The sequence below is a fragment of the Carassius carassius genome, chromosome 49, assembly GCF_963082965.1.
Source record: "Carassius carassius chromosome 49, fCarCar2.1, whole genome shotgun sequence".
NCBI lineage: Eukaryota > Metazoa > Chordata > Actinopteri > Cypriniformes > Cyprinidae > Carassius > Carassius carassius.
In genome coordinates, this window is record NC_081803.1 from 3,681,916 (window position 1) to 3,707,204 (window position 25,289).

The 25,289-nt window shown below is 39.8% G+C and overlaps 1 protein-coding gene across 5 annotated transcripts in view; it reads left to right on the forward strand.

The window, feature by feature from the left end:
• LOC132132990 (spermatid perinuclear RNA-binding protein-like) overlaps nt 1-25,289 on the forward strand; it is a 101,738-nt gene that overhangs the window by 17,251 nt on the left and 59,198 nt on the right. For all 5 annotated transcript variants that reach the window (XM_059545642.1, XM_059545644.1, XM_059545647.1 and 2 more), the window contains exon 2: nt 24,216-24,280. The gene's annotated coding sequence lies outside the window, so the exon portion shown is untranslated. The remainder of the gene's footprint in view (nt 1-24,215; nt 24,281-25,289) is intronic.

Genomic DNA, 25,289 nt, shown 5'->3' on the forward strand with positions numbered 1-25,289 from the left:
CTGTCATTAAAGGACCTGCTGAGATCATTTCAGTAATCGTCTTGTTAACTCAGGTGAGAATGTTGACGAGCACAAGGCTGGAGATCATTATGTCAGGCTGATTGGGTTAGAAGACTTGACATGTTAAAAGGAGGGTGATGCTTGAAATCATTGTTCTTCCATTGTTAACCATGGTGACCTGCAAAGAAACGCATGCAGCCATCATTGCATTACATAAAAATGGCTTCACAGGCAAGGATATTGTGGCTACTAAGATTGCACCTAAATCAACAATTTATAGGATCATCAAGAACTTCAAGGAAAGAGGTTCAATTCTTGTAAAGAAGGCTCCAGGGCATCCAAGAAAGTCCAGCAAGCGCCAGGATCGTCTCCTAAAGAGGATTCAGCTGCGGGATCGGAGTGCCACCGGTGCAGAGCTTGCTCAGGAATGGCAGCAGGCAGGTGTGAGCGCATCTGCACACACAGTGAGGCGAAGACTTTTGGAAGATGGCCTGGTGTCAAGAAGGGCAGCAAAGAAGCCACTTCTCTCCAAAAAAAACATCAGGGACAGATTGATCTTCTGCAGAAAGTATAGTGAATGGACTGCTGAGGACTGGGGCAAAGTCATATTCTCTGATGAAGCCCCTTTCCGATTGTTTGGGGCATCTGGAAAAAGGCTTGTCCGGAGAAGAAAAGGTGAGCGCTACCATCAGTCCTGTGTCATGCCAACAGTAAAGCATCCTGACACCATTCATGTGTGGGGTTGCTTCTCTTCCAAGGGAGTGGGCTCACTCACAATTCTGCCCAAAAACACAGCCATGAATAAAGAATGGTACCAAAACACCCTCCAACAGCAACTTCTTCCAACAATCCAACAACAGTTTGGTGAAGAACAATGCATTTTCCAGCACGATGGAGCACCGTGCCATAAGGCAAAAGTGATAACTAAGTGGGTCGGGGACCAGAATGTTGAAATTTTGGGTCCATGGCCTGGAAACTCCCCAGATCTTAATCCCATTGAGAACTTGTGGTCAATCCTCAAGAGGCGGGTGGACAAAAACCCACTAATTCTGACAAACTCCAAGAAGTGATTATGAAAGAATGGGTTGCTATCAGTCAGGATTTGGCCCAGAAGTTGATTGAGAGCATGCCCAGTCGAATTGCAGAGGTCCTGAAAAAGAAGGGCCAACACTGCAAATACTGACTCTTTGCATAAATGTCATGTAATTGTCGATAAAAGCCTTTGAAACGTATGAAGTGCTTGTAATTATATTTCAGTACATCACAGAAACAACTGAAACAAAGATCTAAAAGCAGTTTAGCAGCAAACTTTTTGAAAACTAATATTTATGTAATTCTCAAAACTTTTGGCCACGACTGTACATTTACACACCTAGTGGTAATTTGTCATTGGAGGAGACAGGGCGAGTTATGAACGTGTAATATGAGTGACAAATAAACACCAAATGAGCTTCCTCTGAGTCAGAACTGCGACTGCAGAGGAGCAAACATGCTGAGACATCACTTGAAGCAGCTAATGCTCATTATATCATCTAAATCAGTGGAAAAAGAATAGAAATGATGATTCTGGAGATATGAAGTAAACTTCTTAGTGAGGCCAGGTTGGATTTGTTTGGTTTTGTCAACTCTAAACCTACTCTGAAACTCAAGTTTGTTCAGCCAGCTTCATGCAACGGGCCACTGACCGAGTTTTATAATAATGGTGGTCAAAAATCAAGGCTGGAGTCTTAAATGAATTTAATGAGACTGTCTGTCAAGATCAAGTAAGCATGTGATGTTTTTACATGCTGTGAATGTTGTACAACAGTAATCTGGACCAAGTTAATCACTGTAAAAAAAAATAATCATACTTCTCCATCTCAAATTTTTCTATTGACTGATCACATCTAAATGTTTAAATTGGCCAAGTTGAATTAGTGTGAATTTAATTGTACAAATTCAGCTAGGCCGATTGAAACATTTAGATGTAACCAGTCACTAAAAATGTTTGAGTTGGAGAGGTTTTTATTTTATACTGTATAGTATGGTTTTTTCTCAATTCATGACAAAATTCATACCTCGTGTGCGATCGAAACAGGTTTGCCTCGGTTGCCTTTCACTACAGTACTCCTGTGATTGTCATCTTCCTGTATCCCTGCAAAACCAAACCACCACTTTTTGCTTCTCATCACTTCAAACACTACACCAAAACATCTTTGCTTACTTTTCAATGTATGTTAACCTCTCACTTGAAATCATTTTTTTCTATTGATTCTGGTGGTGGAAGATGAACAGAAAGTTACTGGACTCACAGGTCAAAACCATTTGGAGAAAGGTGAAGGCAAATAGTGAAGTCATTTTAGATTAGTCATAAAGCTATTATTTTCTAACTGCTTTCTTGAAACCACAGCATTTAGATGTGTCCATGAAAGATAAAGTGACAAAAGGGTCAGTTTTACTGAGAATGCATAAAATGATTCTTCTTTAATGACATCCCGAACCTTTCCACAGTGCTCATAAACACAAGCCTGTGTGTCCACCGAACACCGATTCACCTGCTGCTCTACATTATGATAATGATTTCTACCTTTCATCTCTCAGCTGGACTACTTTTTTGGCTCTTGAATATACAATTTTCCAAAAAGAGCATTTTCTGTCCTTAAGAATGTCATTCTTAGGTACTGAATTTCTTAACTTTTCTCATGGCTCTTCATAGCTGTGGCCACCTGCTAAGCTCTCAGGAGCAGTGAGTAATTGGAAATCTCCCTTGTGCCAAGGGACACCCTGTGCTGCATATATTTCCTTCATTGCTTGGGTTTGACAAATCCCAGGGTTTTCTCACTGGCTTCCTCTCACACATATGTAGGCGTACACCGGTTTTCGGCTAAGAGACTGGATCCTCTGTGCAGGGATGTTTTCAGGCCAAGGTGAACTGTCATTTTGGAGGACAGTGCAAGAGCCAAAAGCTGCCTAAGGGTCTTGAGTGATGGAAATTGATGGCACTGCTAGAGATATGCAATGTCAAGGTGACCACAAGTCATTTATTTTCAATGGGAGTTGGCGATTTTACTACCGCATGAGTGACAACAGTGACTGTTTTTAGGATAAGCCTCAAAAGACTATTTAAATCTAAATCCTGCATGTTCTGCGTGTCTCTGTGTGAATGAATGGGACAGATGTGTCTCGTTTACTACACACATACTGAAGCACATGTGACGCAGTGTTTTCAGCCTCTGCCGCCTCAATATACGAGAACAAGAACACATAAACAATCTCCAGAACTTCTCTGAGAGCCATTCATGAGCATTTTACCATTTCATTTGAGAAATATCATCATATATACAAAATTAAAGGTCTTCACCGAAACCCATTGAAAATAAAAGTTTGGTTTAACTTGAAATAGTGAAAGAAATATATTACTCAATATAATAATAGCACTACTGATAACCAAATTATTATTAAAACAAGGAATAATCGTTTTTTTTTCTTTTCATGTTTTAATGTTGTGCAGCACTTTGTTGCATATTCAACCATTTTGGTTGCAGTCTAGAGCCCTAGAACTCTCTCTAGTGCCCTTCTTTCTATGTCCTATGTATTGATACAGCTGTGTCTCTTCCTCAGCAGTACTGCAGTTGTTACACTGTAAATAGGCTGAATTGGCAAGTCTCGCCCTTCCTCTCTCTCAGGAGACCAGAATGTCTCTCTCCCATAAGACTCTGGGGTGCTCCCTAACAGCAGTGATCTAATGGTTGTATCTGAGGTAGATTACTTCTATACACAGAGAAACACCATTTGCTGGTTTTCTTTTTTCCATAAGTCCTATTTGCACACTCCTATATGCATAGGACACTCTGCACCTGACTGACCCCAGAGGGATCATTTAATCTTTGCGATGGATGTATTATATCCTGGCTGGATTAATTTTAAGTCTCTTCTGATTAGTATTCACTGATCAGGCTTTACGTGGGTGGCAGTAGCCGGGTTAGCTTTGTTAGCATGTTAAATCATCTAGGCCTAGTGTCTTACTGTATGTAGAGCAGTAAACCTGGTAGCTGCCCCTGATTGCGTCACAGTGGAGAGCTTTGTCAGCTGCTGCTAATTTTGATCCGCTCCTAGTCTCTTGTCTATTTATGGACCAGAGCGGAGTCTTCAAGAGCCTGTCACTCTCAGGGAAATAAACAAACATGCTGGATGTGAAAGGCAATGCCAAGATAAATAGCAGCTCTATTCTTTCACCTGTAATTGATTTAAGAGGGTAAATGCGCATGTTAGCCATTCTTTTGGGCTTGTGGATGAGCAGAGGATTTAACATTGTGACGGCAAGGTATTAATACAAATTAATGTGGATACCCAGATCTGTAGGCACCACAAACATGCATCCTTTTTTTGAATGGCTGAATCTTAAATTAGTTAAGCTAAAACTGAGTTAAGGTTAATAAAAGTAGATGTCAAATTAACTGAAATAAATATTTGTTTAATACTAAATACAAGAGCAATAAAAGAGCAACACAAACATGCTAAATGTGTTGTGCTGGGGTTTGAACAGTAATTGCTTATTGATTTAAGCAACATACAGTGTAATATTTATATTGTCATCTTTAACCTAAGTACAATCTTCACTCTTCAGCACAAAAGAAAACCTCAAAATGCCAATATAATAGAAACTTTTTTGAAACCCAACAGAGCATTAAATGAGCTTTTTTCACTGAATTTCAATGTTTAGTCTCGCTATCCAGTCCTATGCAAAGCATAATGGGAACTAGAAAGCCCCCGCCCTGAAGGTTCAGTTGATGCCAGCAAAAATTATTAATTTAGGTACAACACAAATGGATAAATAGACTATCTGAATGTGGATTGCAAAGTTTAAATGGGTTCATAAGTTTCACATTCTGCATTTTTTAATTGAAATCCAGTACAGTTCTTTTTTGTCTAGTACTTTGACTTGTGTAACAGACCTCTAATGGTTATCTATCCTTCATGTACCAAAATTATTCACCTTGGTTATCAGGATGGATAGTTGGTATTAGGTATTTATTTATTTATTGCAGTTCTTAGTGGATGACCGATATATCGGCCGATATTTGGCATTTTACAAATATCGGCATTGTCCGATACATTTTTCTGCTTGGCTGATGTGTTTGAGGTGGGGTTGAGGTTTTTATTTAGATGGCGCACCTGACTTTTATTTTGATGGCGCTGAAAGCAGACACACCTCAGCACACAGTGCTCACACTCTCCCTCTTGTTACCTGTCGTTGTTAATAGTTCTGTCTAATACGGATGGAAGTCTGTCTAATAATCCGATCCTATATGAATGTATCTACTATTATAGATTAATGTATACAGAAAGTATTTTAACGATTGCTTTTATATTATTAGTAATAGAAAGGCAAACATTCTAATACTTTCTCGTTTGCCGTCAGCATTAAGCAAATACACATTTATATCATTTGAACAAATCTTTGAATGGCTAGTAAATGTTTAATTTCACAACATTTGTAAACTTAGTCAAATCCATCTGAGATCTTGTGAAGTGTGTTTGTGTATCCATCATGATCGTGTGTTCTCTGTGTGACGGTCGGTCTGTGTGAATAGAATGCTTTAAACTTTAAACTCATGATTTCAAATCATGCTCAGCTTTATGCATTTGTCCACTGTCATATTAATGTCATATTCACTGTGTGCTGTATGCAAAATGAGTGTTACCCTTTCTTTATTTGAAAAATATGATTCTCAATGAACACAAACTTCCCAGAGTACTGAGTGCCCTGTTGGTTACAGTGTTTACTTCCTTTTTAATAATATTTTTATTGAATATTTATTTGTGAAAAATTTGTCATCTAAATTATGTGTATTTTACACATTTTTATCATTGTCAAATGCTTAAAAATTTCTTAAATATTAATAAAAAATATAAAAAAATAACATAATATTGGCTTTATATTGGCTATCAGCCCTCTGCTTTCCAAGATATCGGCATCGGCTGTCAAATAACCAATATCGGTCGACCACTAGTTCTTATACCCTAATTTCTATAAATGGCCTTGATTGACTGATTCAAGTTGAGTGTTTCACATAGACCAACAACGGTTCAACAGAAGTTCATCAGAATGAAACCTTTAGGAATGGCTGGCAGGACCAGTGTTTAATGTGTTTCTGTGCTAATTTGGCTGTCCAGGTCTCTGAGCAGTTGGGTTGAGCTGAGCTCTGTTTCTGCCGTGATACGACGAGCTGCCTCTCTGTGCTACTTTGGGAATTCTCTGACCTACTTTGGCTTACGGTTGGAGTTATTTTTACATATTAAAATAATAAAACAATGGCAGTCCTTACAATGTCTTTGCTTTTACTTTTTTTCTCTTTTCATTCTTCTGTCACATTTATTACTTGATTGAGGAGGTGGTGGTGCATGGAGAGTGGGTCAAGGAGTAGTTATTTGCCTATTAGAAAAAACTCCCCACCTCAGCTCTGAGGAGGATGGGAATCAAAGTGTTGGTTTTATGTCAGCTATGATAAACATTGCTCCATGTGATGATTCAAGATAGCAGTGTAACTGATCAGATGCACTGACAATAAGCACACATGCGTACATTCGTGTGTGCACAAAAATGATTTTTGTCAGCGGATGCTCTCTTAGTTTTATTCATAGAAGATGGTGCAGTCTCTGGAGATCTGAGTCTGAACTGATGTAAACCGCGATCGTTATTACTAACCTCCTCTTTTACCAAGAGGTCACAGGGGCTGCATTTACACTGGAAGGCCTAATGCACACATTCAATATTTTGACACACATTAGTTATTTTTATCTTTTTTCCTGGCTGTTTACATTTACATAAGATATAACTGTTAACTTGAATACGCTGCCAGTCAGTGCAGTGCTGATTGCTTAAATTGATTGGTCAGATCTACTATGCACCGCAGGAATCAGAATTGTCTGACCGTGTGTGTGTGGCCTGAGATGTCTCCAGTCATGTACAGAGGAATCTCAGCAGCAGCAGCTTAGGACACAGAGACCTCACTGATAAGCCTTTAATGTCAAGCTGATTACAGGCTTTAGGTATCTCTTGCTTTCTGCTGGTTACTCCCATGTCAAGTACCAGGATCGTTAGAGAGATCGTTGCTCTCACATTTTCATCTTATAGCCTTATACATAGCTTTTAGACTATAAGTAGTGATGCTACCAACTTAACTATCTGTAGTGTGACTGTAGCTGATTAGTTTTCAGAAAAGTGTTTTTCCAGTAATGAATCTTCCCAATAAAAATGGCGGTGTAATGTTACTCCTATGTTAGAGAGTTCTGGTTTTAGTTATTTTAGTGAAACTATTTCAAACATTCATGCAGTTTTCAAAAAACAAATCACTAATTATTATATATTTTTTAATCTAAATCAAATATAAATAGAATGCATTTCTAATTATTATTATTTTATTAATTTTCAAGTCTAATAATGTCACCATTATTAAGATCTTGTACATTTTTGTATTTGTGCCAAATAAATATAAACTTTGTTGTAAACAATACTTATTTCCAAAATAACAGAAGTATTTACTTGGGACAAAAAAAATATGAATGTCAACACATACATTTATAAAAATATGCCCTGTATGTCATGGTGTTACAGATTATGGTAGTGCTAAACGTAAAACAAAGGGAGAGAAGAGGGTCTTGAACAAATAAGGAGTTTACTGATGACAAAGAGGGTACAGACTATATAAACAAGATTACATTAACAACGATATCAACATTCAGAAAACGTGACAGTTCGCCCCCTCCCGGAATGGTGCGTCCTCGCACGGCAAGAGGAATACCAGCGGAGGGAGGGTGGGGGTTCTGGAGGCGGGCGAGGAGTAGGCCAGGAGCAGGTGACGAGGGAGCATGGAGGTAGGGACCAGGGCGGAGTGGATGGAGGGAAGAGCCAGGGAGGAGCCCGGAGCAGGAGGAGCCAGATGGTCCACCAGAGACCAGCCAGGACGGAGATCCACGGTGGAGTCGACGGCGGGAGGAGCCACGGTGGAGAAGCGGCCGACGACACCAGGGGGCCGACGGGAGGAGACTGCACCGGTGGGTGAGGAGCCCAAGATGGAGCAGCACAGCTGCAGAGCCAGGGTGACGTCGAGGATCCGGAGGGCCTAGGTGGAGCAGAAGGCTCTGGCGACCAAGGCGGAGGTGGGGGCCTGGAAGACCGCTGTGGAGCCAGAGTGACGGAGGATGACGGTGGAACCAGAGGGAAGGAGGAGCCTGACAGAGCCGGAGGGATGGAGTGACGAGGTGGAACCAGAGAAGTGGAGTCCCGAGGCGGCGGATGGTCGACGACTGACCAAGGTGGAGCCGGAGGGACGAGGGAGCCCGGTGGAGCAGGTGGGATGACAGGCCACGGTGGAGACGAGGGAGCTAAGAGCCAAGGCGGAGCCGCTGGGTCGAAGGACCGAGTAGGAGTCCAGGGCTCGGAGGCTGGAGGCGGAGACAGGGCCTTAACATGCCAAGGCGGAGCTGGAGACTGGCAGTCCAGCGGCGAACCATCGCGCCCAGATGGCGCGGACTGAGGGTGAGCTGCGGGACTGACTGGCACCAGCAGGGATGACGAGGAACTGGCTGGTCTAGGAGGAGGAGAGAGAGGAAGGATGGGAGGAAACACAGGAGGATCAGGGCTGGACGGAACCAGCGGTAGTGGAGCAGAGGGACTGGCAGGTTTAGGAGGAGGTGGGAGAGGGAGGCTGGGAGGGAGTACAGGAGACACAGAAAATCCAGAGCTGGGCGGAACCAGCAGAGACATAGGAAATTCAGAGCTGGGCGGAACCAGCGGAGACACAGAAGATTCAGAGCTGGGCGGAACAAGCTGAGACATAGGAAATTCAGAGCTGGGCGGAACCAGCGGAGAGACAGAAAATTCAGAGCTGGGCGGAACCAGCGGAGACACAGGAAATTCAGAGCTGGGCGGAACCAGCGGAGAGACAGAAAATTCAGAGCTGGGCGGAACCAGCGGAGACACAGGAAATTCAGAGCTGGGCGGAACCAGCGGAGAAACAGAAAATTCAGGGTTGGGCGGAACCAGCAGAGAGACAGAAAATTCAGGGCTGGGCGGAACCAGCGGAGAAACAGAAAATTCATAGCTGGGTGGAACCAGCGGGGAAACAGAAAATTCATAGCTGGGTGGAACCAGCGGAGAGACAGGAAATTCAGAGCCGGGCGTAACCAGCAGAGAAACAGAAAATTCATAGTTGGGCGGAACCAGCGGAGAAACAGAAAATTCAGGGCTGGGCGGAACCAGCGGAGACACAGAAAATTCAGTGCTGGGCAGAACCAGCGGAAATAGAGCATAGGAACTGACTGGAGGAGGTAGGAGTGGGAGACTGAGAGGGTATAGAGGGGGATCAGGGCTGGACGGAACCAGCGGAGAAACAGGAAGATTAGGGATTACCTCCATAGACCAGTCCATTAAATCCATAAGTTGCTCCATATTTCCCGAGACCGAAAAGCTCACCCTCAATCGCAGGAGTGTGGGCAGGGCTTTCCTCCACGCCCTCGATCTCCACGAGGACTCCCACGATGCACGGTGTTGCCGGCTCACACACCTGGTCAATCGTGCTCTCGAGGTCCTGCTTTGGCTCGGGCTCTGCGGCTGCGGTGGGCTCTGGCTCCGTGTGGCTTGATGGTGGCTGGCTGGTCTCTGGGTCGGGAGTGGGGCTGGAGATATCCTCTTCGGCGGTGCTGATGGTCCACGAAGATCCATTTTTGTCCAGCACCCACTCCACAAAAGCGGCGAAATCCTCTCGGGGACCGTTCGCTGGTAGGCATGCCTTACTCCGCTCGCTCAGGCCGATATAGAAAAAGTTAGAGAGCGAGCGGTCGGGGAAGTGAGTAAGGCACGCCAGATCTAAAAAGTCCCTGGTGTGGTCCTCCAGCGAACGGTCCAGTTGCTCCAGGCATAGGAGACGGACTGCTGGGATGGCCATTCCGGGAGAGGAGAAAAACAAAGCAAAAAATAAATGAAAGAAAAAACACCGCTAAATTAACTACACTATTGTGGGTCCGTGATTCTGTTACAGATTATGGTAGTGCTAAATGTAAAACAAAGGGAGAGAAGAGGGTCTGGAACAAATAAGGAGTTTACTGATGACAAAGAGGGTACAGACTATATTAACAAGATTACATTAACAATGATATCAACATTCAGGTTAGCACTCACATACAGCTTTGACAACGATAAACACATCAACACATCAATAATGCTAAACAATCACGGACGAGGAGGAACTGAACAGAACGGGTAATTATACACACAGAAGGTAATGAGGGCACTGGAAACAGGTGGGGATCAATCACTTAACTAAAACACGAAAATGAAGGTGACCAAATAAGGAAACAAAGTTCAGAAAATGTGACACATGGCAACATGCTTTTCCATTACTCATTAATCCATTAAAATAATAAAAATAATTTCACCAATTTTAAGTTCATTTTTTAAGTTGAATGATATTCAACCTTTGTTTTAAGTGACTTGACTTCAATGACTAATCAGATTCAGTTAATTTTATTATATTATATTTTTTTGTAATTATTCCTTTTGTAAAGTCTTGAATTAGTTTGTGTGCTGTACTAGAATGATTTCATGCTTGATTCTTCCAAAACATATTATTTTTCACATATTTTACATTTTTGCATCTCCTTTCCTGCTAGTCTTTCTCAAATGACCTGTTTAGTTGGTTAGATGACCAAGTGCCTTTTGATTGGTGAACCGCTTAGAGCATGTTTCGGAAATGACACGCCCCTCACCATAACTGCGTGTATATCTGCTCAGCTGTAAATATAAAAAAGGGCAGCAATTTTGCCACCTGAAAAGGCATTTAAGAAAGCAACTGAACTCAAGTTTTTATGTTGAAGCAGGTGGAATTTTTTTTTACCGTGGCAATTACATTAATTACCTAGTGTTCTTAACTTCTGTTGTGTAGTTTTATTCGGTTTTACTTTTTAAAATTGTAGCTTTCAAAGTTACAAGGGTTGGTACAAAGATACAGTGTGTCTGTTCATTCCAGATTTCTTAATTTCCTCAACACCGTCGGTCACACTCCATACACTTCGAGATGAGCTCAGCTACTCATGAATTTCTGATTCAACCTTTTGAGTTTGCAGCTGTTTCCTGTTGTGGTTGTAAAGCAGAGAGTGACAACACAGACCGCACCGCATGCAAGGCTTGGCCTCCAGTGTCTCTTAACACCCAGGAGTGGGAGGGAGCCAGTCTCCATGGTAACTGCAGGAGTAAAATAATTGGGCATGGCCCAGATTGTGTAAAGAGTGATGTACGGAAGAGGGACTTTTCTCCTGCTTTGTTCCTTAACTCTAGCTACCTTTGAGCAATGCACTTCTTGATGTGTGGTGTTTTTTAACAGGTGAAAAACTCTTTATTAACTGCTGTAATCGGGGTGGCCTTAACCCTCAGTAGTGATAATTGCATCACTTTTTAATTTAGTAATTCATCTTTATTTCAGAAATCGAGTCACAGTTTTCTGCCTGACTTACATTGGTGTGCTAAACCAGTGTATGATTTCTTTGGCGTGCAATGCTGAATGAGAACATGCAAAGGTAAATATTTTGGCTCTTGGGCAAATGAGCCCCAGACATTGAGTGTTGGTTTATTTTATGGAAGGTTGAAGCTGGAATGGCCCTCGTTTGATTCCTGTATTGAGCAGGGGGGACGTGTTTTTAAATGATGAACAGAGAACTCTTTGTGAGGGCGAAGCTTGACCTATTGAGTTTCTATCAATTTTAGGTCCACTGTTCCTGTTCAGGCCAGATTTGAGTAGCTTGTGTTTCTCCCACTCTCACACTAACAAGAAGTTGATGTTACTGAACTAGCTGAATGAAGTTCTTCATCTGTAGGACAATACAAAGCTTAAAGGGATAGTTCATCAAAAAATGGAAATGGAAAAGTGGAAAAGGATTTTATACTTTTATATGAATTAAATTCACAATTTGGAATTATTATTAAAACTATTCAGTGATTTTACAAAAACATTGTTCACCATAAAAAAAAAAATGTAAAAAAAAAAAAAAAATTCTCGACTCTAGGGATGTCACTAACAATAATTTTGGTAGTTGAGTAATTGGTTGATTATTCTGATGATTAATCGAGTAATCAGATTAATCAGCCAAAACTATTAATCAAATGGTTTTATCGAACAAAACAGTTAAAATACATAATGTAATAAAACAATATAATCAATATAATCCAAGCAGAGGGCGCCAATGGCCTGGGGCCTCATTTATAAAGCGTGCGTACGCACAAAACGGGGCTGGAAACGTACGTACGCCAGTTCCCACGCAAAGGTTGTGATCTATAAAAAACAAACTTGACGGGAGAATGTGCGCACCTTTAAGCAAACTTTGAGCCGTGCGTACGCACATTCTGGAGACAAAGGGAATTGGCGACACCGATGGTGAGGTCGTGAACTGAAGTTAGATTGTAGAAAATAAATGTGAGAAGAACGATTATAAGAATGAATGACATTTAATTTTCACTCCATTTCATACGTTATATCCACATTATCATGAAGATTAAATCCAACAGTGTTATTTGTGCCGATTGTTTTAGGCTATATACATCTAGTAAAATCCAAACGTAATTCAAAATGTATTAAAAGTAAAATAAAATAATAATCAGCGCTGCCTTACAGTCACATTGTCCACAACGGGAGCACAGGAGGACATGGCGCGATACATGTGATAGCCTACAGAATAGCATGAAATACCCTTTTATTAGAGAACTGCAGAACACAGTGTAAAAAGGAAATATTTTCCTTAATGTACATAGCCTATATCATAAAATGTCAAAGTCTGCAAATACAGTCATGAAGCACAATCGCTACTCATCATCGGTCCTAACTATTACGGTGTTCATTACAAAACCGTCAAGAAGCATGTGTTCACTATAACATTTTCGTCTTAAATTTTCGCCCACAAATTAATTAAGTGATTTTGTCAAGGTGTTAACGATCAGTCTATTTGCTAGAAACATATAAATTCTCCGGTGACCCGGGTATGTAATGCTTCATGATGGCACTCCTGGCACTGTTGGAGGATTACGCTAATGGCAGAATAAGGAGAGAACGAGTTGTGGAGCGTGCCATCGGCATCCTGAAATGCAGATGGCGTGCTCTGGATGCCTCGGGTGGCAGACTTTTATACCATCCAGCAAAAGTGTGCAAGATTGTCAGGGCGTGTGGTGTTTTGCACAATATAGCACTGAGAAACGGTATTCCTCTCCCTCCTGATCTCCCTCTACCCCAGCATTACGACCCCGAGCCACAGCCCCCTGGCCGACAAGAGGGATATCAACGAGGTGCAAGAATCCGTGAGGATGTCATGCGGCGTTTGTAAAGAAAGACAAAACTCAAGGTTCATGTTTTAACTGCATCTTTTAATGATTGTGCAATTTCTTGCATCACTTCTCTCATCTGCCGTAGCTCATCTGCAACCCTGTTGACAGCGTTTATTGTCTCTCGCTGTAACTGCAGGACTGCGTCAGTGAGTACCCGACCACTTTTGGACGTGCCAGACGCAGAAGGGGCACTGCTTTGAGCCGGACGCTGTGCATCTGCATCTGAGAACCCCTCACCCTGAACCTCCTGTTCATTTACAGCTTCAGACTCCGGAAGGACTGGAGGACAAACAATTGGCAACATTTATCCATTTATCACCCCACACACTCAAATGTACAGCGTTAATGATTAAAAATCGGTTTAACCTTGCTCCTCTGTGGTTTCAGTCACGTCAGTGTCTCCCTCCTTTTCCGACACAATACCACACACGCTGACCTCCCCAATTATAGCCGCGATTTTGCTGTCCACTGATGTGAGATCAGCTGTACATGGGCCCCCACCAGTTGCAGCCACGCTCTGGCGGTGGGAGGACAGTTTTCTCTTTGCCTCCACCTTGAATGAATGAGAATCTTTATTTCACATATTTTGCATACTGTAAGCACATGTAAATAAAACTTTTTGAAAATCAATATTGCTATTTATATAGGTATATAGCCTAATAAAACACAAATGTAATATGTTGGTAAAAAAAAATTTGTATACCTTCAGGTCGGACCATTTTTTCTTTAATTCTGCAACTGTCCGTTCTGTCCCACTGACACAATTGACGGCAGAAGCAATACTTTGCCACTCGCACTGCTTCTTTTTATTAGTGACCCCACTGCTGTGGCCACCAAATAACACAGTTTTCCGAGCCTCCACCTCCCCTACAAGTGTTTCAATCTCAGTATCTGAGAAATTACGTTTTTTTTCCTCTTTTCTCACCTGTCGCCATTATTAAAATTAGGCTAACAGAAATGCACGTTTTCACTTTCTTGGATTAATTAATTGGCGGGTCGCATGCCAGTTTTCCAGGTATATATGGGATTCCACTCTCATTTACATGCTGATCAGCAATCATGAGGTGATTTGCATTGACTATTTATGGTTAAAAATGGGCGTGTACAGGGCGGGATATGAGGCTGGTTCACGTACGCACATCTGCGGGTGATCTGTGATTTATAAAGGGAACATTGCTTACAGGTGTGCGTACGCACGGTTTTATAAATCGGAATATTTTTTGGCGTACGCCATTTTTGGCTTTTGGGCGCACGTAAACTTTTAGTAAAGATCCTACGCATAGTTTTATAAATGAGACCCCAGATGATTGTTCTGACACTTTACAGCAAGATCTAATACTTATTGACTAAACAACATTGAATTCAAACGTCCACTTAATCTTTAATATTTGGCTACTTCTTTATAATAGAAATGCTAGAGCCACTGTCATTTCCTGAACAAGAACATGTGGACATCAAACCATGTAAACTCTGTGTGAGGAAGAACAGTGAACATATTTAGGGCTGGGCGATATATCTCACGATATGATCATGCGCATCTAATCAGTAAATCTGGTTCCGTGATTAGCACTAAATCGCCATCACCTGCTTTTAAATGGAGCTGCACTTAATAGACAGAGCTGTAGATCACTGACAAGCTACGTAATATCACATTTATTATCGCAGATGAATCGCCTTCGATAATGTACGCGATATTGTCCAGACACTGTGACAGATATTGAGTAGCTTGTCAGTGATCTACGGCTGGTAATTGTTTCTCATCGGGATGTCTGTAAAAAATAATATAGCCTATATATTGTGATTTTTATATACCATGAAAAGTCTGTACATTCATGAGACTTTAATAATATTGGTCACCCCCACTTCTCATTTTCTTAGGAAAACCATGAATAAATACATGCCTGCCACACTAAAAGTCAAAGGCACTTAAATCGTTCAGCAAGATCAGACGTTCTGTTAGAGTCGACTAATCTCTGGGCTATCTTCATGTGAAAACTGTCTCCAGAGCAGTTACTGTTAAAGACTTCAAACCTTTTGGTGCACTTCACCGAATTGATGCCTTCAGTAACCAGCGTTACTATACTACTCAAACGGTGTTGTGACTGAGCTAGGTTCAAAAGTCACCATCTGTCAGATAAAACATACTGTTGAGGATTATTTTCCTCTCAGGCAGGGAGAGAACTGGGCCTTCGCTATAATAGCTTTGCTAAGCCATTGTCTGCAGGAGTCAGGGTTAACAATCCTGCTTTGGCAGAGGAGAGAACCGCCTTATTGCTCAAACAGGGCTGGAACGCTCTGTGCGAGATCTCTGCTGGACACGTCTGGTCTCATGGAAGGCGATTGGAACCTGGAGAGAAGCTGTATGTGTTGAATGGCTTCATCATTCACAAGTTACAAGGTTTTCACAGTAGAGGCATGACTCTGACCTTTCGTAGGCGAACTACAATAAGTTCGCAGGTGCATGTGTGACGACACCCGTCTGAATCCTCGCCTCGTCACGGCTGAAACTCCCTGCTATTTAAGCACAAGAAATGTAGTTTTAAAAAATACACTGCTTTTAATGATTGATGTTTATAAAGAAGATGCACTGTAAAAATAATCTGTGAATTTTATCGTAAAAACAGGGTAGCTGTGGTTGCCAGAACATTACCATAAATAAATTTGGAAACATTTTATTTAGGTTGTACAGATGCTTCTTACTCAAGAAGTATTAAGGATCACTCAGTACAATTTTAGGTTCTGTTTCTTAAAAAAATATTTAGGTTTGTTCATTAACACCCCCAATGTTAATGTCTAGAGATTTAGGGATCTCAGTGTGGCTCCATGTCCAAATTTTATCCGTAAGGTTGAAAACTAAATGTGGTTTCTGACACTAGTAGAACCAAAATCTAAAAGGATATTAAGATCTTTAATACTTCTTGAGTTACAGGCATGCAAACTTAGGAGGAAAAAGAACAAGAAGTGCTTTTCTCATTTTTGAACTGTTACCATTGACATATAACTCAACAAAAATGCTAAAGTCAACAGATTTTACTTACAGAGCAACCAATCTCTGTGTAAAAATAACATGATTCTCCCATCTTTAAGTCATTTTTACCCCCCTGCAATTTGGCTCCAAAACTCAGGTGAAAGTTGACCCCCCCTTTACAAAATAGTGCACTACTGAGTAAATATGCATCCATGACATTTAATTACTTTAGGCTGTCATCTTTTGACCTGAAAAAATATCAATATCAAAATCAAGAGGGACCTCTGGTAAGTTGACAGCATGACCCGTCTGACCTAAAAAACTATTTTCCCCAAAAATTCCCAGAAAATTCATTTTAATTTGCCTTTTCGGTCAAATATTTTCAATTGTTGAAATGTTATTGCATCACTACGGAAATGTTGTTGCCTGACACACTGAAACTCAAAACTGAGCTTATGAAGTGAGAAGTGATTTTGTTCATATGTTGGCACTCATGTGAGTATTTTTAGGCCTTACTTTTTTTTTTATTCTTTATCCTCGTGCTTATCCCTCTGTCTGTGTTCAGATGCAGTCGTTCACTCTCTGAGGAGAACATCTGGATGTCTAAGCCTGGCACTGTTAATTAGGACTCCCTCACACTCGTTCACACTGGAGACTTTATGGCTTTTCACAGTCATTTGAATTGACACTGAAAAGAAGCTGTTCAGTCAAATTCATGAACACATTAGAAACACATTCTGAAAAGGCAGAAGTAAAACAAATCTTGGCCAAAAATGAATATGTGATTGTGTTCTTTGCAACACTGTTGTAGGGTGTCCAACATTTTGTTGCCGTTAATGTTTACTAGTCCTTGTTTTTGAATCCAAGCATCACATATTTTGTGTTAATGGAGGAATCGCATGAAACCCATCAAGAACACGACCAGGTCATATTTCCTAATCCAAAGAAAGAAACCCATTTTATTTTGATTAAAGGAGATCAGTCTTATTTTTTAGGAAACTTGTTTTCCACTTAGACACGCAAGCAGATTTCACTGCAATTCTTATAACCATTCTCCAAAAGGCTTACTGTTTCTAATTTATACACATCAGTAGCTATGCTTCTCCTTCTGCTTTAACTGTAAGAATTCAGGCATTAAGGACAATTAACTTAATTTTTTTATTTCAACATTTTATAGCAAGTCCTTTTAAGTTCCTCTATAAAACATGTTAAATAATGCTGAAGGTACAGTACAGTATAAGGCCACTGGTACTTCATAATAATGGCATCCCTGACCTTTATAGCTGCTGACAAGAGAAAATTAGGGTTTGGCCTGCAGATTTTTCTTGATATCCTTCTAAGTGAGAAGCAGTCAGACTGGTTTGTCAGTTGCCATTCTGATGGTGAAAACTTAATTTTTTATCTTTCTTACAAAGCTTTGACACAACATGTTCAGAAGGGCGTTGGCCTTTTTTCAGGAAGAGCTTTATCTAAAAAGGAACGAGTTTGTCTTGAAAAAGCTGTCATGAGTAAGAAAACAATCAGGGGACTGCCATTAAAATTTCCTGTATGTGCCGTTTTATAATTCAGGGCTTTATGGCTCATGGCAGAATATGCCGTTTATTTGATATCCGATCTCCACGCTCAAGTATAGGCGTCTGTAGATTACTTCAGCCTTCACCAATTAAAATTGATAGCACAGACACTGTCTGCTTGACATGTATCCCACAGTGGAGCTATTCTCATCTGGAAAGCGACCTTTTCTCCAGCTTTGAGAGCGAAGAGCTGTGTGGGAGACGTTGTCTGAGAGCGCTAATTGAATTTCACTTTCCATCATCACCACACGATCCTCTTTACTGACGATCCCGCTTGGCTCATCCCATATGTGTGGAGTTGGACGGATTTAGATGCAGGAATAACACTCCTCATTGTGACAAATATATAGACCTCACTTTGAGTGCCGGAGATAGTGGCATTGCTTTCATACCTTCAGAGCTTATTTATTATCAAAACATTATTGGATTTTATAATCAGTTCTGCATCCAGGGCAGGGTGCTTGACTAGATTTCCAAAAAAGGACATTTTTTAAAAATAATTTTAAAAATAACACTTATTTTCTTCCCCTAATATTCTCTGTATATACAGTGTACACCCCCCCCCCCCACACACACAGATGTATGTGTGTTTATATATATAATAATATATATATATATTTAGCAAATGTATGATAATTCAATTAAATGTAAGTTGCAGTTACTTAGTATTTTTATTTGTTGCTTTATAACAACCCAAAGACTTGTTGATTTTGTTGTTTTTTATTTTTTGGTCTTTTATGCTTCATTTTCTTAGCTTTTTTCCTTTTCTTTATCTTTCATGCATCTTCCTGTCTTCTTAATTTTACTTATTTTAAAAACAATGTTTTTAGGGTTTTATTTTTCTACAACCCGAATTCCGGAAAAGTTGGGACGTTTTTTAAATTTTAATAAAATGAAAACTAAAGGAATTTCAAATCACATGAGCCAATATTTTATTCACAATCGAACATAGATAACGTAGCAAATGTTTAAACTGAGAAATTTTACACTTTTATCCACTTAATTAGCTCATTTAAAATTTAATGCCTGCTACAGGTCTCAAAAAAGTTGGCACGGGGGCAACAAATGGCTAAAAAAAGCAAGCAGTTTTGAAAAGATTCAGCTGGGAGAACATCTAGTGATTAATTAAGTTAATTGATATCAGGTCTGTAACATGATTAGCTATAAAAGCTTTGTCTTAGAGAAGCAGAGTCTCTCAGAAGTAAAGATGGGCAGAGGCTCTCCAATCTGTGAAAGACTGCGTAAAAAAATTGTGGAAAACTTTAAAAACAATGTTCCTCAACGTCAAATTGCAAAGGCTTTGCAAATCTCATCATCTACAGTGCATAACATCATCAAAAGATTCAGAGAAACTGGAGAAATCTCTGTGCGTAAGGGACAAGGCCGGAGACCTTTATTGGATGCCCGTGGTCTTCGGGCTCTCAGATGACACTGCATCACTCATCGGCATGATTGTGTCAATGACATTACTAAATGGGCCCAGGAATACTTTCAGAAACCACTGTCGGTAAACACAATCCGCCGTGCCATCAGCAGATGCCAACTAAAGCTCTATCATGCAAAAAGGAAGCCATATGCGAACATGGTCCAGAAGCGCCGTCATGTCCTGTGGGCCAAGGCTCATTTAAAATGGACTATTTCAAAGTGGAATAGTGTTTTATGGTCAGACGAGTCCAAATTTGACATTCTTGTTGGAAATCACGGACGCCGTGTCCTCCGGGCTAAAGAGGAGGGAGACCTTCCAGCATGTTATCAGCGTTCAGTTCAAAAGCCAGCATCTCTGATGGTATGGGGGTGCATAAGTGCATACGGTATGGGCAGCTTGCATGTTTTGGAAGGCTCTGTGAATGCTGAAAGGTATATAAAGGTTTTAGAGCAACATATGCTTCCCTTCAAACAACGTCTATTTCAGGGAAGGCCTTGTTTATTTCAGCAGGACAATGCAAAACCACATACTGCAGCTATAACAACAGCATGGCTTCGTCGTAGAAGAGTCCGGGTGCTAACCTGGCCTGCCTGCAGTCCAGATCTTTCACCTATAGAGAACATTTGGTGCATCATTAAACGAAAAATACGTCAAAGATGACCACGAACTCTTCAGCAGCTGGAAATCTATATAAGGCAAGAATGGGACCAAATTCCAACAGCAAAACTCCAGCAACTCATAGCCTCAATGCCCAGACGTCTTCAAACTGTTTTGAAAAGAAAAGGAGATGCTACACCATGGTAAACATGCCCCGTCCCAACTATTTTGAGACCTGTAGCAGAAATCAAAATTGAAATGAGCTCATTTTGTGCATAAAATTGTAAACTTTCTCAGTTTAAACATTTGCTATGTTATCTATGTTCTATTGTGAATAAAATATTGGCTCATGTGATTTAAAAGTCTTTTAGTTTTCATTTTTTTCAAATTTAAAAAACGTCCCAACTTTTCCGGAATTCGGGTTGTAATAATCTATATATATTTTAAGATTTCTTTAGAAGTTTTTAACTAATTTAGAAAGAGATCTGCGCTGACAGCATGTTAGGATGATTTTATGCAATAAATGTTATAATTATGTAGTGTTTTTATTTGTTGGTAACCCAAATACTAGTTTATTTAGTAGTTTTGCATGTAATTATTCATAAAACATGGCAAGCAAAAATTTGCTTAAAGTTTCGTCTTAATTTCTTTTTCGGTCTCTTAAGCTTCCTTTTTCTTCCTTTCTTGCTTCCTTTTTTGTTGCTTTTTTTGTTCTTTACCTCTTTCCTCAACTTTTAACTTTTTGATTTTTACATGCTTTGATTGAACCGATCACAATCGGCCGATAATTGCTTTGGAATGATTGATCAGTGGTCTCTAAAAAGGCCAAAATCTTAAAACCGATCTCAAGCTGATGAACCTGCCGTGAAAGGTTTGGCATAAGATGCAGTGGCACCGTTTCAGTCTCTGTCTGGCATGGGTGAAATAATCATAATCCTTTAGGTGAGATACAATTCATATTTCTTAACTAAATAACTGATAATATAATTTGAAAACGTTTCTGTGAGACATAATTTCACAAACAGCATGAATGAATCACTGCGTAATGTAACGCGTTATAATTTTCAAAATAGTAATTAGAGTATAGTTACAAGCCGAGGTCTCTGTACGTTAATGCTGCGCTGCACTGCTGAGAGAATGTTTTATCATCTAGATATTGTAAAAAGGATGTAGCACACGCACTGACGAGTCAAGTGCATTCAGTGGATTAAAGACCTTCTCCAGCAAGACCCGACACGAGAGAGTGCAGCGCGTGGGACAAGACTTGATAGACAAGTGCAGAGACCCATGTGTGTATGGGATTCGGGAGAATAAAATGATTCACAGGACTCCAGTAAAATAGAAATATCTAAACATGAAATATCTAAAACAAATAAATTGTTATTCATCTATTGCACAAAAGCAACATGAACTAATATAAAATATAAATGATTAGCATTTGCATGCTCACGTTTCCTCTCATTATAACACAGGAATTTTACACATTATGAAATATGAATTATGCATATATTTATTATATTTGTTATAGTGCTATAACAAAGATTTGTGAGATTGCGTGAACGGAGATCATAGGCGGAGGGTGAACCAACTCCAATGTAAGAAACTTTGAGCATAGTCTACATACCTCGTTCTGTCGTCAGCTAAGTCAAGAATTTATATATATATAAATCTAAAAGAAAATGCAAAAGTAAAAAGCATTGAATAATTGCTGAAAAATTGTATTACTGTACTATGTAAAAAAAGAAACACAATGTTGAAAAAGCATTTTAAGTAACAATGTATTTCAAATCAAAATAATGGATAAATGTTGTGTTTGTGGTAAACAGCCATGGATCAGGAGCAGACTCCTGTGTGAAAGCACAGTCTGTGCTGCTTCTGTACCACACATGGACTACATACACACCGCAAACAGAGTGTGTGTGTGTATACAGCTCACTAAATCAGGCTTGCACTGTGCAAGCTATTGTGGAACAATTACATGAAATTACATGAAAAAGTCACCTAAGAGAGCAATTAATTTTCAAAAATGAAATTCAGGCCCTGAATAAATGTCTAAAAATCGTGATTAGATCATCACTATAAATAATTCTACATGATAAAAAGAAGGCTTTAAAAAGATAGGTATCAGTGATCTGATCGTCAGATACGTCTTTCTGTGATCGGTGAAACAATTCTGATCGGAGCCCCCTACTGACAAGGAAGTTGTTTTTGTTTTTCATTTCTTATTTTGTGTGTGTGTGTGTGTTTTTTTTAAAGCTTGCAAAAAGCAATCATTATTAATTGGCGTGGCCTTTATCTTCATAAGGATCCATTATTCACTGACTTCACATTTGCTTTGCTGGATAATTGAGTGTGCAGCACTTTGTATGATAGCAGCTCATGGAAGTATGATTATGGATGTTTGAATTACGGCTCTGTGTATTGATCACACTTGTGCTAATGCCTCTGTTTTAGTGCAGTTTGATCAATGTGGCACTAGGACTTGTTGTTGAAACACATCAATACAGTCTTCCAAAACAACTGCTGTGCTTCCATTTGTCTTCACAGTATTTAGTCAGAATTCATTCTATTTCTTGTCTCATTAGGTCTTCTGTGGCTCACTGTAATATTGATGATATTGAAGTCTGACTTACAGCTGTAAAATGCACAAATGTTTCATTTCTTATTGTTCTGTCTATTATGGTTCCTTCCTTCCATCCTGTTCATAATGTTTCTCTTTTTTCTTTATTTCCTTTTCTTTCTCTTTTATGCATTTTCTCATTTTTGCTTTCTTTATGTTGCTTCTTTTGTCTGTTTGCTGTTATTCTTCCATTTTTTTATTCATAAATTTTTTGTTTCTTTCTTTCTTGAGTTCATTTCTGTCTCTTCTGTTTTTTTCCTTTTCATTTTTTGTTATTCCTTCAATTCAATTCCATTCCTTGTTTTGTTTTCTCTTATCCATGCTTTCTGGTTTCCTTTGCTTTCCTCTTAGCCTTTTTTATTCCTGCATTTAACCTTGTGACTTACTGTAAATAATCCTCCTTTTCTGTCCATGGATAAAAAGTCACTGTATGGCTCATGAATGCAGTTACTGCCAGATTAATTTTTCAATCGGAAAGATTAGAGATGGCCCATTGTGACACGTTTTCTGTGCCTTATTTGTCATCAAACAATCAGGTGCTGCTCGGCCGGTCTCTGCAGTGATATTGAAGTGCATTCAGAGACCCGTGCCACTACCAGCTCAGTCTTGGCAAGATGCCCATCGACAGAGGTGGAGCATGAAACACACGGTCGGTCAGTTTGAAGAGTGCTCAGACGCAGCGGTTGAGTGCCCACTAGAGACTGAATTATAATTTAGGAATTGGAGGGGGAGAGCTTGTTTAACGGTGATTGTTTTCATCCATTGTGCTTCCAAGACTAATAAATGGTAGATCTGCATGACCTAGAGCTGCTTTTACTGTCATGTTCCTCACTTGATCCTTGACTCATGCATTATCAGGAGCTGCTCACTGACCGCTTCCATCAGACCCGTTGAAACTGACATAATTGCCTTATCTCGGCTCTTTGACTGTGATAACTGTGCACTTTAAATTCCACTCACATGTTGCTATTTAAGATAAGGGATTTTAAATGAGTGTCTGTTTACTTTTTTGAATAATATTTATCATTTGCCCGCTGGAATATTTTTTCAAAGCCTTAAAGAAAACCATTAATTTCATTTCTTTTAAATTCTGCATGAATCAAGATTCTTTAGCACATCTGTCAGGCTTGCATAAATGACATGAACAGCAACATACTGCAGTATAGACTTCAAAAGTTTTAGATCAGATATAAATAAATACAGGGATTTTCAGGAGTTGATTGAATAGTAATAGTAAATAATTAATCTTAGAATGATTGGAGATATTTTGTAAGCCATTGCATAGAAAAATAAATAAATAAGGAAAAATGTTTTTTACTCTGAAGACATCAGTGCAAACAATCCTTTTAGGGCTGAATGATTTGGTAAAAAATTGTGTTGATAATCATATTCATAACAACCCATTCGAAGTTTAAAATAAATCTTCATTTGAGTTTTTAGACCATGAAAAAACCCCTTCAATAAATCTATACAATAGTTATCATTATGACCTAATGCATTTTTCCCTTTCCAAACTAGTGAGATTCGATGACTTCCTTTTAGAGATTGTTAATAAAAGCAGTAAAGGTGCTGGATTCACATTGCAAGTGTTGTTTTATTATTATGCCAGAGGCCGTATGTTGTTGTGTGGTCTCTGTTGATATCCAGTTACACACTCTCCGCATCTTCTCTTTCAACAGGTCCAGATACAACAGCGTCTGTCCGTTGGAAGGTGCTGGACAGGAGCAGGACGTAAGCGCTGACGGTACGTGACCTCTCTCTGTGCTCTTGACCTCTCAAGAAAAGGCCGTCCTGAGTGGGTCAGGCTGGGGTCAGGCACATAAATCAGCAGTCCTCCAGACCTCTGGGTTTATTTTGAGTACATGCTTTATGGGTGTGGAGCGCACAGGAACTCTTCCCCCACTGCTTATTTTGGGAATAATTAGTACAGGGTGGTCTGGACGCAGTTCAAATGTTGAGTCTTAGTTCGTTAGAATGTATTTGCCCTCACAGCCGCCGGTGTTTGTTGATGAAACTGAACTGTGTTAGTGGGAAATGCTATGTTTTATACCATTTACAATCAATATGGCCATTGGGATGCGTTCCCATTGGACAATGAGGAGGATTGTAGATTTACATGCTTGTTTCCATGAACCTCTTTGGAGATAGTTTAGTTAAACGTGAACTGTTTACTTCTGAGAGCCTGAGCCTGAGCTTTGCTTAAAAGGATAGCTCCATGAAGAATATGAATGAAAAAGAAAAACATCTCACTGTTTTTTGTCCATACAATGAAAGTCAGTTGAGACCAATGCTATGGATCTCATTGATGTTCAGTATATGGACCAAGAAGAAGAAACCATTCTTCAAAAGATCATCTTTTATGTTCCACAGAAGCAAAAGCCATACAGGTTTAGAGCTAGCTGCATCTTTCAGAGTGAAGTGTGGCACTGTTTCTTACACATGAGCAGCTCGTGATCATGATGAGTTTGTGGCGCTTTAATGTGCATTTTGGAAATGCAGCATATGTCTTTCCAAACATCTAATGAGTAGTGCTTATCAACCAAAAAGAAGCTTTCAGGTCTCTCTATGATTTTTTTTTACCCCGCCAAAAAAGTTTAGTGGTGTAATGAAAATAAAGTTAAGAAATAATTAAGACATATAATTATAATTAGACATGACAATAACAATTTAGACAATAATTAGACAAATATTATTAGTTTCTTTTCACATTATAATTGTAAATTATAATTTTTTTAGCATTATTATTTTATACT